At 45.3% G+C, this 12,714-nt stretch overlaps 1 protein-coding gene across 4 annotated transcripts in view; it reads left to right on the top strand.

The window, feature by feature from the left end:
• Positions 1-12,714, top strand: part of LOC137632989 (PDZ domain-containing protein 8-like) — a 454,088-nt gene that overhangs the window by 148,735 nt on the left and 292,639 nt on the right. The gene's annotated exons all lie outside the window — the stretch shown is intronic.

Below are 12,714 nucleotides of genomic sequence, written 5' to 3'. Positions count from 1 at the left end.
TAAAAAAAAAAAAATAGCCTGCACCGTATTTTGGCTTTATACCTTCACCAATAATTATCGCCAGAATGTTGACTTCATGAGGCTCCACCCACTTTGGCCTCGTTATAATTCAGGATAACACTGAAGGCTATCATGGGCATTGTTGGATCAGAGAATTTAAATTCTGGCTATAAAAACTCATTTCTCGAGTAGTTGTAAGAAGTGCTAAATGATCCTCAAGGATCCCAGCAGTTGGCCTAAACGTTTAATTCATGTATACTTCGGTTGCGGCACTACTGCTACAGTAGTATTACTACGCCAGCACAGATACCTCTCATACATTTATGTATCGTTCCGCCATTCATAAGTCTTTGTAATGTTTTTTTCACTGTGCAATAAGCCATGGCCTCCTCGGAAATTAAGTTTGACATTAGATGATAGGTTATTTCATTAAGGTGACAAATTATGGCAACTGGGTATGTTATTGCCGATGTTGAAGCTAAAGATAAAGTATGGAATCATTCCTTCATTGCATTATCATCTGTACTACTATTTGCTTTGCAACATGTAGTTATTATTTTAAAGGATAAATGAATTATGTTCACTTATTTCTATAAATTCCCATTAGATGTACAAATAAAACTCCTAAAACTATTCCTGATTTATTTACTAAATGCAGTCATGCCCAAAACGTAGCCAACACGGTCGTAAGGCCTAAGAAAAAGAACAAGAATTATATCGGATGATCCGTTGGTCTGATGGAGAGTTTAGCACAAAATTCTTATTTTAACAAAAATAGTTATATAAAGACTGTTTACATACAATCTCTCTCTTTCTCTCTCTCTCTCTCTCTTGGTGGTATAGTGAATAGCTAATGGAAATGTTCAAAAGCCTGAATGACATTACAAGTACAGTATTATAATCATGTTACGCTACATACAAATCAGACCATAAACATTGGATTTAAACTAGAAACTGGATAATTACCTATTCAGGCTATAGTAAATATGGCCACAAGCTTTCTTTTGACTGTATAAAGTTGCAAGTCGTAAGACAAATGCATTTTTGCAACTACGGGGGCAATTCCAAATCCTGTTAGCCATTCTTGACTGTTTTGGGTTTCAGAGCCGATGGAACAAGGTGAATGGGTGTCTGGTGGATGGGCAGGGCAAAATTTTGTCAAAAGGTGTTTACATTGCTTACGTAATGAATGTTTTTGACTCTTGGCTCGTTATCACTGGCCATGGCGTCGGCTAGATCATTTTTACTCTATAAAAATTAAAACTATCGGGTTTAGGTTATTGATAATGCTGACAAAATTTGTGTGTGGTTGTAAAATATACATATGTCAACTTTCAGCTACATCCGATGCTTTGATAAGGAGCAAAGTCCAAAAAACCGTGTTACAAATGCCCTGAATCTCATAGTAGTTCACTTTGCTTTTGGCTCGGGTGATGAGCAGACGTGTCTGCTCCCACCCTTGCTTTGACAGCCATTAATGCCTTTTGTCTTTTACAGTACTTACTTTTTCTTATACTTAATATATATGTAAACATTCTTTATGTTTATGTATATATTTGTGTATAGAAATACTGTATAGTAAGTTTCCTTTTCAGTGTTTGTGCTGTGTGTATAGTGTATGACATCGTCACCGACGTAGTGCCAGGCCACCACGGTTTCACTTCATGGGGTGCGGCCTCTCCCTTGGTCTTTCGGTCGTTCCTTCGGCTTCCGATATTCAGCCGCCGTGGGGAATCGTCATCGCTGGACTTTCTTTCTGTTTTCTTCGCCGTTCCTTCTTTTCTTAAGGGGAACTTGGATTCTCAGCGAAGGGAATGTGGGAGTTTAGATTGACTATGGTCTCTCTCTCTACTTGAGATCGTTCACCTTTTACTACTACTACTACGTACTATTACGGAAGCTTCTTTCCCGTGCGGGTTGGGTTGCTTTTCCGTTTATTTGTCTCAATTATTTTTAATGAAATCTAATTGTATTTTTTAACTTGTCAGCATTCTGGGAGAACACTTCCCTTCGGGGGTCAGTGGTTCTTACTATGTGTGAACATTCTTAGATGAATTACAGTGAACCCTCATTTATCGCGGTAGATAGGTTCCAAACCCGGCCGCGATAGCTGAAAATCCGAGAAGTAGGGACACCATATTTACGTATTTATTTAACATGTATATTCAGGCTTTTAAAGCCTTCCCTTTACGTAGTACTGTTAACAAACTACCCTTTAATATACAGAATGTATGTACTACAGTACCCTAAACTAAAACAGGCACAAATATTAAAGGCGATTTTATATCATGCGTTTCCTAAACACCCCAAAAAGCACGATAAATAATGACAACCAATGTTTTGCTTACATTTATCTCTGATCATAATGAAGAAACAGACGCATTTATACATATGTGTATAGGTTAGTTTTTGCATCGACAGCAATCTTACCAAGTATTGATTATATGTTGATTTTGTTATTACCAATGTTTTACTTAATTTTTCTTCGGACTTCCAAATAAATGAAATGAATGCCATTTATATAATGTTTTTCTTTATGAAGCCGCCTGAAACGGAAACCTTCCATTCGTTTACTGTACGCTCCATCTTCGATCGTAATAAACAAACGAAGGCATTAAACGCGCATGATGAAAGTGATAAATAATTATATTAAAAGCTTTTAGTAAATATGTTGTTACAAATATTATTTACCGTATCTACATAAATTCCTACATACGTAGCAAAGCAGGAAAACAATTTTTTTTCTTTTTTTTTGGCGTTTAATCAACAATAACAAACTGCCACTAATGACCGAATGATAATTTACGATAATTCTAAACTGTTACTAAAGAGGATTCTCCATTCCATATCCAAAATACTTTTCCTAACTTCAGTTATAAGTCAACTTGTACCCCCCTCAATTATGAAACCATCAAAAAAAAAAAAAAAAAAGTAAGAGAAGAAGCAAGTACTAGGCCGATTTTTAAAGTTGTCGAACAATTAAGTTACCGCTATAACGTTCGATGTGACATAGTGCAAGATGGAGAAAGTAAGGAAAATTGAATCATGATTGATTTTCAATATAAATGAAACTATGTGAAGCAACAAAGATTTCATTTGTTAGTGAGATAGAGGCAAGGAATGAGAGGTAGTGAAAAGTAGCCCACAGAGAGAGAGAGAGAGAGAGAGAGAGAGAGTGTGTGTGTGTGTGTGTGTGTGTGTGTGTGTGTGTGTTTATTGCTAAGACTCAGAATCCAGGAGTGCCGGATCCTCGATTTGACTCTATTTTTAAAACACCCGAAATTTAAAAATAAAAGTACACGCTTTCTTAATGTACAATTAACTATTTAAAGAGTAGCTATTTTCCAGAATAAAATTATGTTTCCCCCAAAAAATAGTGGTTTGCTGATGAAATTGGATACCGTATTTAATGAAAAAAGTCCGCGAAGTCGTGAATCCGCGATGGTCGAACCGCGAAGTAGCGAGGGCTCACTGTTCATAATTATAATTCTGCTATAATTCTGTTTTTTTTACATACAGTTCTCCGCCCTCCCCTTCTCCAGTGAATGTCAGTGGGGAAGGAGGGCGCATACTCAATTTGTAATTCTTATGTTTTCTATTCCCTCGGGGTTTCTCTTTGGAGTTCCTCCCAGGGGAATTTCTGTTAACTAATTATTTATTTTATTTTCCCAGTTAACAATGCAGTTTTTCTTTGTTTGCCTAAAGTGTGCCAACGAAGCAGAGCTGTCCTATTTGTGCCTGGGAAGTCTGCTGTTGCTGCCGTCTCTCTAGGACATCGTCATGGGCGTGATCCCTTCTCTTAGAAGTTCTCCCGTGACAACTGTCAGCTCTTTAGTTCATCTTAGAACGCTAAGGAGGTTCACCTCCAGGGGTAGGTAACTTCCCTTCCGAGGGAGGTTCCCTTCCCAGGTGTGAGTTTTTTCCCTTGCAGAGGGGAAACTTCTCATATCTTAATAATTCCTGGTCCTCAGGCGGTTATGTTCTTGGTGCTGAGCGACCGCACTTGTAACCATGCTCAAGGAGGTGAGCGGTTGCAAGGCCGGTCACATGAAAACTTCAGGTGACTATGCTCTTGGGGCTGAGCGGTCGCACCTGCAGCTATGCTCAAGGGGCTGAGCAGCTGCAGGATCAGTCTTGTGACCTCTCTCGTTCATGAGGGAGGCCACTCATAAGGACTCCTCTTCGGAGGATTGCTCCTTATAGGTCAGCTTGCTGATCCAACACCCCTAAGGGGCGCCATCACCAGTGTCTTCAAGTCTCCTCTACGAAGTGTTCACCTCTCTCGTTCGCTAGAGAGGCCACTCATAGAGATTCCTCTTCGGAGTATTGTTCCTGTTTAGACCAGCTGGCTGTTCGGGACCTCTCCGCAGAATTGTTCGCCATATCCTAGACCTGCTGACCTGCCGTCTACGTTCCTGGCTGCTGACGCTGTGGGCGTCCACGCACCCTGTTATCCAACGGGAACCGGTCCCTTCGCGGCAAAAGGGGCTTTATCACACTGTGAGTAAGTCCCTTAAGCGCCAGGTATCCCCTGCGCGCCGTTTTCCTGCACGCTCGCCTACTGTTCCTGAGACTTCCATCCAGAGAAATCCTGTTCCAGGGACTATTCCTGAGTTAGCGCACAGGCGCTCACCAGCACTTCAGCCTGTGAGTGTCTTCTGGTCTCTTCTTCGAAGGGCACCTCTCCCGTTTGCGGGAGAGGTCTCTCATTAGAGACTTATCCTCTGAGTATCAAGCAGAACTTCCAGTGTTGATCGTCCCAGTTTCTGACCGTCCTGTCAGCTGTCCCTTTATCCTAGCGCGCACGTGCTCGCCGACGATATTCTTACGCCAACGATCTTTGTACGCGCGCAAGCGCCGACGATCTTCTTTTGCTCGCAAGCGCTGACGATCTTCTTACGCGCGAAAGCGCCGACGATCTTTCTTTGGCGAGCTAGGCCTGACGATCTTCCTACGCTTGTAAGCTCTGACGATCGTTCGCGAGCAGACCCCGATGGCTCCCCACGCCGACGATCTTCTTATGCGCGCAAGCACCGACGATTTTCTTACGGGCGCAAGCGCCGACGATTTTCTTACGCACGCAAACGCCGACGATTTTCTTACGCACGCAAACGCCGACGATATTCTTGCGTGCACAAGCGCCGACGATGTTTAAGCGTCGTCGATGTTTAAGCGCTGTCGATCTTCTTTCGCGCTCAAGCACCAACGATCTTCAAGCGCCAACAATCTCGTACGCGCGCGCGCGCCAACATTCTCACAGGCTCTTCATTCTGTTCCTGCACGTCAATCTGATTCCTGCACACCCTATGAAGTCTCGCCCACACACTCGCGCGCCCGCATGCCCGAGCGAGTGTTTTCAACGGTCTCTCGCGGGCGACCCCTGGGTTTTTCCCATCGTGCGAGCACCAGCGCGCTCCCTCTACCGATGTGAGGCCTTCTCCCACCGCACCAATGGGAGAAAACCCACCTCAAGCAGACTTCATTGTTGGAGTCCTATATTCCTCCTAGGAGGGAACCGAAGGACTCTAAGAGTCCCCCCAAGTAGAGCCTTTGGGGACGGGGGACTTTGCTGCCAGCTCTCCAGGGGGAGAGCAACAAGAGTCAGAGCATGCCTTCTGGCAGGTCTTGACTCTGATGAGGCATCTCAACGGGTTCAAGAACCCTGAGGCTCCTCCTCGTGAGGGCAAGGACACGGTCCTGGACCGAGTCTTTGGCACTCAGAAACCTGTTAAGGCCAGTGCGACTTTGCCCTGGTCCCAAGGGGCGAAGAGTGCCAGGGATAAGGTTGAGGGCCAGCTCTCCGAGCTCGCCTCCTCCAGCCGTTCTACTGCTGGCAACAAGCTCCTCCCACCTCCACCAGAGGAGGTATTTTGAGATCATGGAGGAGTCTGGCTTAGCTCTTCCGTTGCACTCTGTGGAAGAGCTTACTAAGGGAGTCCCTCTCGAGAGACTCTCTAGCCGGCAAGTGACTTTCTCGGCGACAGAGATCCTAAGCCAGGAGAAGGTCGCGAAGTGTGCCATGCAGGCTACGTACTTCGTGGCTGGACGTCTGGTTGGGGTTTCTTGGCATCCTGTTGCGATCCGAGGATCTGTCCAAAGAAAGCACCAGGAAGGCACTGGAGACCCTCCTCCTTTCAGGCACCAGCACCATTGAGTTTCTGGCCCACCAAGCCTCGAACTTGTGGGCCAATTTGATCTTGAAAGACGTGATGCGGTGGCAGAAAGGTTCCTTTCGAAGTCTGCAAGCTCAGACACTTCCCTTATGGGAAAGAGTCTGTTTGAGCCCAAAGAGAGGTGGAGGAAATCCACTCAGGACTCTCTCCTCCAAAGGGCTCTCACAACGAAGCCCTACCAACCTCCAGCACCTCAACAACCTCACCCGTCCAAGATGACGAAACTGGCAGTGGCAGCAAAGACAACGGTTTCCAAACAGCAGCCCTTTCCTGTCAAAGACAAGAAGGGCAAAAAGTCCTCCAGGGGAGACAAGAATCCTAGAGGCAGTGGCTGAGGCTGCAAACGCTAGGATTAGCAATCCCCCTGCATGTCCACCAGTGGGGGGATGCTTACAAAGCTGCGCATTCAGGTGGCAGCAACTCGGGGCCGATTCCTACACGATTTCCGTAATCAGTCAGGGATATCGCGTCCCGTTCACAACATCTCTACCTCCCCTGACAGCGAATCCAGTGTCGTTGAGCTCCTATGCCATGGGATCGGCAAAGGGGGTAGCCCAACGGGCAGAAGTCGAGACCATGCTAAAGAAGGATGCTCTCCAAGAGGTCGTCGACGGTTCCCCAATGGCTTCTCCAGTCAACTCTTTCTCGTAAAGAAGGCGTCTGGAGGCTGGAGACCAGTCATCGACCTCTCAGCTCTGAACAGGTTTGTCAAACAAACTCCGTTCATCATGGAGACAGCAGACACGGTCAGACTTGCAGTGAGACCACAAGACTTCATGTGTACACTGGATATGAAGGACGCGTACTTCCAGATCCCAATCCATCCATCTTCAAGGAAGTACTTAAGATTCAGCCTAGACAACAAGGTCTACCAGTTCAAGGTGCTGTGTTTCGGTCTCTCCACAGCACCTCAGGTATTCACCAGAGTGTTCACCTTGAACCCTTCGTGGTCACACAGGATCGGCATCCGTTTCCTCCGCTATATGGACAACTGGCTGATCCTGGCAGACTCGGAGTCGACCCTTCTTCGACACCGGGACAAGCCTCTGGGACTTTGCCAAGATCTAGGGATCATGGTAAATCTCGATAAGTCTTCTCTGCTTCCATCTCAACGACTGGTATATCTAGGCATGATCTTGGACAACAATCTCCACAAAGCCTTTCCATCAGACGACAGGATAGCAAGGCTGAGGAGGGTCGCAGATCCTTTCCTCAGACGAGAACTCCCAGCCCAATCATGGCTACGTCTTCTCGGTCACCTTTCCTCCCTGGCCCGTCTAGTTCCAAATGGGCGTCTCAGGATGAGATCCCTGCAATGGCGGCCCAAGTCCCGGTGGAATCAAGGTCACGATTCCCCGGACGTTTTGGTCCTTATGGATCCTGCGGAACGGACGGACTTTCATTAGTGGGTGACAGATGAAAACCTCCGAAAGAGAGTGGATCTTCTCATCCTCCCTCGGATTTGAAGTTGTTCTCGGACGCCTCAAAGGAGGGTGGGTGCCCCACGTTCTGAACCACAGGACCTGAGGCCTATGGTCAGAATCAGAAAAGGGCCTCCACATAAACCTGCTAGAGATGAAGGCTGTATACCTGGCACTTCAACAGTTCCAACAGTACCTGGCGGGTCACTCCGTGGTGGTGAGAAGCGACAACACCACGGTAGTGGCTTACATCAAGAAGCAGGGAGGTACCTTTTCACAACAGCTATCCCATCTTGCAGTAAAGATACTGAGATGGACCGAAGTCCACTCGTTTCCACTCTCGGCACGCTTCATTCCGGACAAAAGGAATGTGCTCGCCGACAGTCTGAGCAGGGCATCCCAGATAGTGAGTACCGAGTGGTCTAGGGATCCTCTAGTAGCCAACAAAGTCCTGACTTTGTGGGGTTCCCCGACAGTGGATCTGTTCGCGACAGCCTTGAATTTCAAGCTTCCGCTGTACTGCTCCCCAGTCCCAGACCCCAAGGCACTCTGCAAAATGCCTTCCAACAACTGTGGGTTAACATCGACGTTTACGCCTTTCCCCCGTTCTGTCTGGTGAGAAGGGTGCTCAACAAAACCAGAATATTGGTCGACCGGTCAATGACCTTAGTAGGTCCGCTATGGCATCATGCAGTGGGGTTCCCGGACCTTCTGCAGCTCCTGACGAAACTCCCGAGAGAACTCCCTCGTCGACACGAGCTACTCAAGCAACCACACTCCACCATCTCCCACAAAGCTGTAGCATCGCTGCGGCTTCACGCCTGGAGACTATCCAACATCTCCTCACACAGAGAGGCTTTTCGCAACAAGTTACAGAAAGGATGTCTCGACACCTGCGAAAGTCATCCGCTGGAGTCTACCTGGCGAAGTGGAGAGTCTTCTGTGGTTGGTGTCGTGGAAGTGGTATCTCTCCACTCGATGCCACTATTCCAGCAATAGCGGAGTTTCTCGTGTATTTGCGGGAAGAGATGTGCCTTTCAGTCTCAGCAGTGAAAGGCTATCGCTCAGCCTTAAGTCTTGCCTTCAGGCTAAAAGGAATGGATATTTCCTCCTCGCTGGAACTTTCGCTACTCATACGAAGTTATGAACTTACCTGCCCTCAGTCGGAAGTGAGACCTCCTCCAGGGAGCGTGGTTCGAGTCCTCAGGTCTCTTAAGAGACCTCCGTTCGAACCATTACGCCAGGCTTCTGATCGCCACCTGACTTGGAAGACGGGGTTCCTACTTGCTTTGGCCTCGGCAAAGTGAGTCAGCGAACTTCATGGTCTCTAGTATGAAGTCGCCCATTTTAGGGGATGGGTAGAGGTAACGTTCAGGTTCGTCCCTGAGTTTGTGGCTAAGACTCGAAATCCTGGAGTGCCGGACCCCCTGGTTCGACTCTTTCCGGTTTTCAAATCCCCGTTCTGTAACAGATGACCCAGACCATCTCCTACTGTGCCCAGTAAGGAGTCTGAGGCTCTATCTTAAGAGAACAGCCGCAATTCGTCCTCGAGTGCAACCATTGTTTGTGAGCACAGGAAGGACGAAGAGGAGGGTCACTAAGAACACTATCTCAGCATGGATTCGCTAGGTCATCCACAATTCCCTGAATCCAGACCCTCCTCCGTTACGTCGCCCTAGAGCACATGATGTCAGAGGCATAGCTTCTTCCATGGCATTCAAGAGAAACTACTCAGTGACGCAGGTTCTACAAGCAGGGGTTTGGAAGCGTCAAACGACCTTCACAGCCTACTATCTGCAGGACGTGACCCACAGGAGGCTCGATACGTTCTCTATCAGCTCTTTTTTGGCTGCACAACAGCTGGTTTAAACCTCAGGCTCCTAAATGGACAAGCAGCAGAAGGTTGAGGGCATTGTTACCCGGTTTTAGTCTGCATGAATTAAAAGATATGCCTGGCCCTTATTCTTTTGATCCTCCCCTCTCTTGGGGAAAGCAGCATCCTGGGTTCTCTGCACAGCTGACCTCAAACTACTGCAGGTAAACCATGCTTCCTTGTGTTCCTAGTATTAAGATAATATGGTCGCGTCCCCCATACCCTTACGAGGTGGTATTGGGAACGTCCTAACCTAGAATTCCGTCTAATGGAGTCCAGGTCAACTTCCTAGGACGAGTCACACTTCATTCCTTCACACACACGCTTACGTAGGCCGCTGTCCTTGCAGAGCAAGGTACTTGCAAGGTGCAGGGACTCCTTATCTCGAGTTCTACACACTCAGATACTGAGTCCCCAGGCAAAAGCCAAAAGCCAGTAACGGCTGGGACTTACTACCCTTCCTAAGGGTTAAGTCACCCCTATTTAAATAGCGTGGTTTGTATTTCGGTTACGGAACAAATGACAAATTCGTAGATAATTTGTATTTTTCCTAACCATACAAACCTTAGCTATTTAATCAAACTTGCCCGCCAGCCCTGTCCCCCGTGAAGTCCTACCTCTAAGCAAAGTGAACTAGTTCACCGGTGTGTGAGGGGGGAGGGGTAGCTAGCTACCCCTCCCCTACCCCTTCGCTAACTAGCGAGGGGGTAGTAAACCCTCGTTAAAATTCTAATGGCTCCTCATTTCAGCTACGCTGAAAGTAATACCCTTTTTAAATAGCTAAGGTTTGTATGTTTAGGAAAAATACAAATTATCTATAAATTTCTCATATTACAATTACAGTATCTTGGTGATGTACAATTTACTTTTAGCCTCGGTGGTTGAGTTTTATTTTTACTGAGTGTTCATGTAAAAGAGGTAGGATTGGGAGTTTTTTCCCCTGACTGTTAAACTAACGAACCTACTTTTTATTTACATAATGGCGGAGATACGTTCCGCCAACTTTATGATGTCACAATCGTGTGACGTAATCTACATAGTACTACGTAATATGTCTTGCAAAATTCTTTTATTTGCTTTTCTTGTAAAGAACGAAAAGGAATTCTTTCTTACAATAAGTATTTAACTTTTAATATAAAAAGATTATATTATTTTTAAGAAAATATTTGTCTTTTTAGTATTCGTACTTTTGAATCATTGATCTCTTTTCAAAGATTAAATAGAACTAGCGTATTGTTAATTTTACGCTGCGTAGTTCTCATGACAATCGATGCAGTCCCAGCAAGTCTTTGTATCGTTGTTTATTTTCTTTTCGATATTGGGAAATCTAGTATTAGTCATATATTCATATACGTATAGTGAACCCTCGCTACTTCGCGGTTCGACCATCGCGGATTCACCACTTCGCGGGGTTTTCCCATAACCCATATATATATACATATTGCGGATTTTCCGGAAAATTCGAAAATACCGCGAAATCTGAAGACAACCAAATACGATATTTTGTTACCTGTAATTCCATTAAATTAGTAATATCTGCTCTTACTGATTGTTCATTGCATTACATATGATATATAATTCAGCACAGAAAGAAATAAAACACGAAAAGAGAATGTGATCATACGATAATTCAGTACGTAGTAAAATTAAATCGAACATGAAACGCAAATCAGATGCAGTCATACCATATTAGAATGGTGTGTACTGTAATGGATGTGCTTCTTTTCCATGAATCTTTTGTATGTATACGTACGTAGTACAGTACTGCATCCAATAATATTCTTTGTTGCAAAAATCACAATTCGAATACTGTAAGCGTACGAGAGAGAGAGAGAGAGAGAGAGAGAGAGAGAGAGAGAGAGAGAGAGAGAGAGAGAGAGAGAGAGAGAGAGAGAGAGAGAGAGAGAGAGAGAGAGAGAGAGAGGCGTAAAATAGCGTACGTAAATTTTTATTATTATTGTTATTATTATTATTATTGTTGTTGTTGTTAATAAAATTATTATTGTTATTATTATTAATCATTATTATTATTATTATTACTGTACAGTATTATTATCATTATTTATTATTATTACGGTATTGTACTTAATCTACGTACGTTCAGTGTGCGCGGGACATCTTCTATGAGTAACCAACGCACCATAGTACTGTATAAGACGGGTTGTGATTGGTTCAAGCGCTGATAGATGACGAATCAAAACTCAAGTTTTGTTATCTAGCCTGTGATTGGTGTTTTGCCCGCATCTTCTACCCGCAGCATCAAAGTTCTCGCGGGGCTGCATCGTTCACTTTCTCTTTCCGCGTATTGCTGAGTAGACGTTCTTAAGTTTGTGAAGTTTAATCTGTGCTGTGTGCGACTGTTTTAAGTTGAACTTTTTGTTGAACTTTCTGTTACAATGCCTCCCAAGCGTTCTGCTTCTAGTAAGGCTGGTAGTGAGCCTAAACGCCACCGAAGGATGATGACGATAGCTGAGAAGGTTACGCTTCTCGACATGTTAAAAGATGGTAGAAGTTACGCGGCCGCCGGCCGCCATTTTGGCATCAACGAATCCACCGTTCGCTACATCAAGAAGGACGAGGCGAACATTAGAAAGACTGCTGCAATCACCTTTAGCAGATCAGCGAAGCGAGTCGTTACAACGCGTAATAAAACGATCGTACGCATGGAAGGTGCTTTAGCTGTGTGGATTGCCGACTGTCGGAAGAAGAACATAGCGTTGGATACGAACACCATCCGAACAAAGGCTTTGAGCTTGTATGAGAATTTTGTGGCAAAGGAACCTCATGACGACGATGGCGACCATGCTGAAGAAGATGATGATGTAGATGATCCTCAACCAGGGACCTCCACTGATTCCCAGCGTCAGAAACAACGTTTTTCCGCCAGCAAAGGATGGTTCGCGAAGTTTCAGAAACGCTTCGCCCTGAAAAGCGTTTCCCTGCATGGGGAGTCTGCTTCCGCTGACACTGCCGCTGCTGAAACTTACGTGAACCAGACTTTCAAGAACATTATCGCTGAAGGTGGATACAAGCCGGAACAAGTGTTTAATATGGATGAAACCGGCTTGTTTTGGAAGAGAATGCCGTCGCGAACTTTCCTGTTCAAAGAGGAAGCCAAAGCCTCTGGCTTTAAGGCATTCAAGGATCGCGTTACCCTCGTGATGTGTGGCAATGCTGCTGGATTTTTGCTAAAGCCGGGGCTTATTTATAAGTCGAAAAATCCTCGCGCTTTGAAAAATAAAAATAA

Source organism: Palaemon carinicauda, chromosome 42 (assembly GCF_036898095.1).
Source record: "Palaemon carinicauda isolate YSFRI2023 chromosome 42, ASM3689809v2, whole genome shotgun sequence".
NCBI classification, from domain to species: Eukaryota; Metazoa; Arthropoda; class Malacostraca; order Decapoda; family Palaemonidae; genus Palaemon; species Palaemon carinicauda.
Note: the sequence above shows the minus strand (reverse complement) of the source record. Positions and strands in the feature narration are given on the sequence as shown.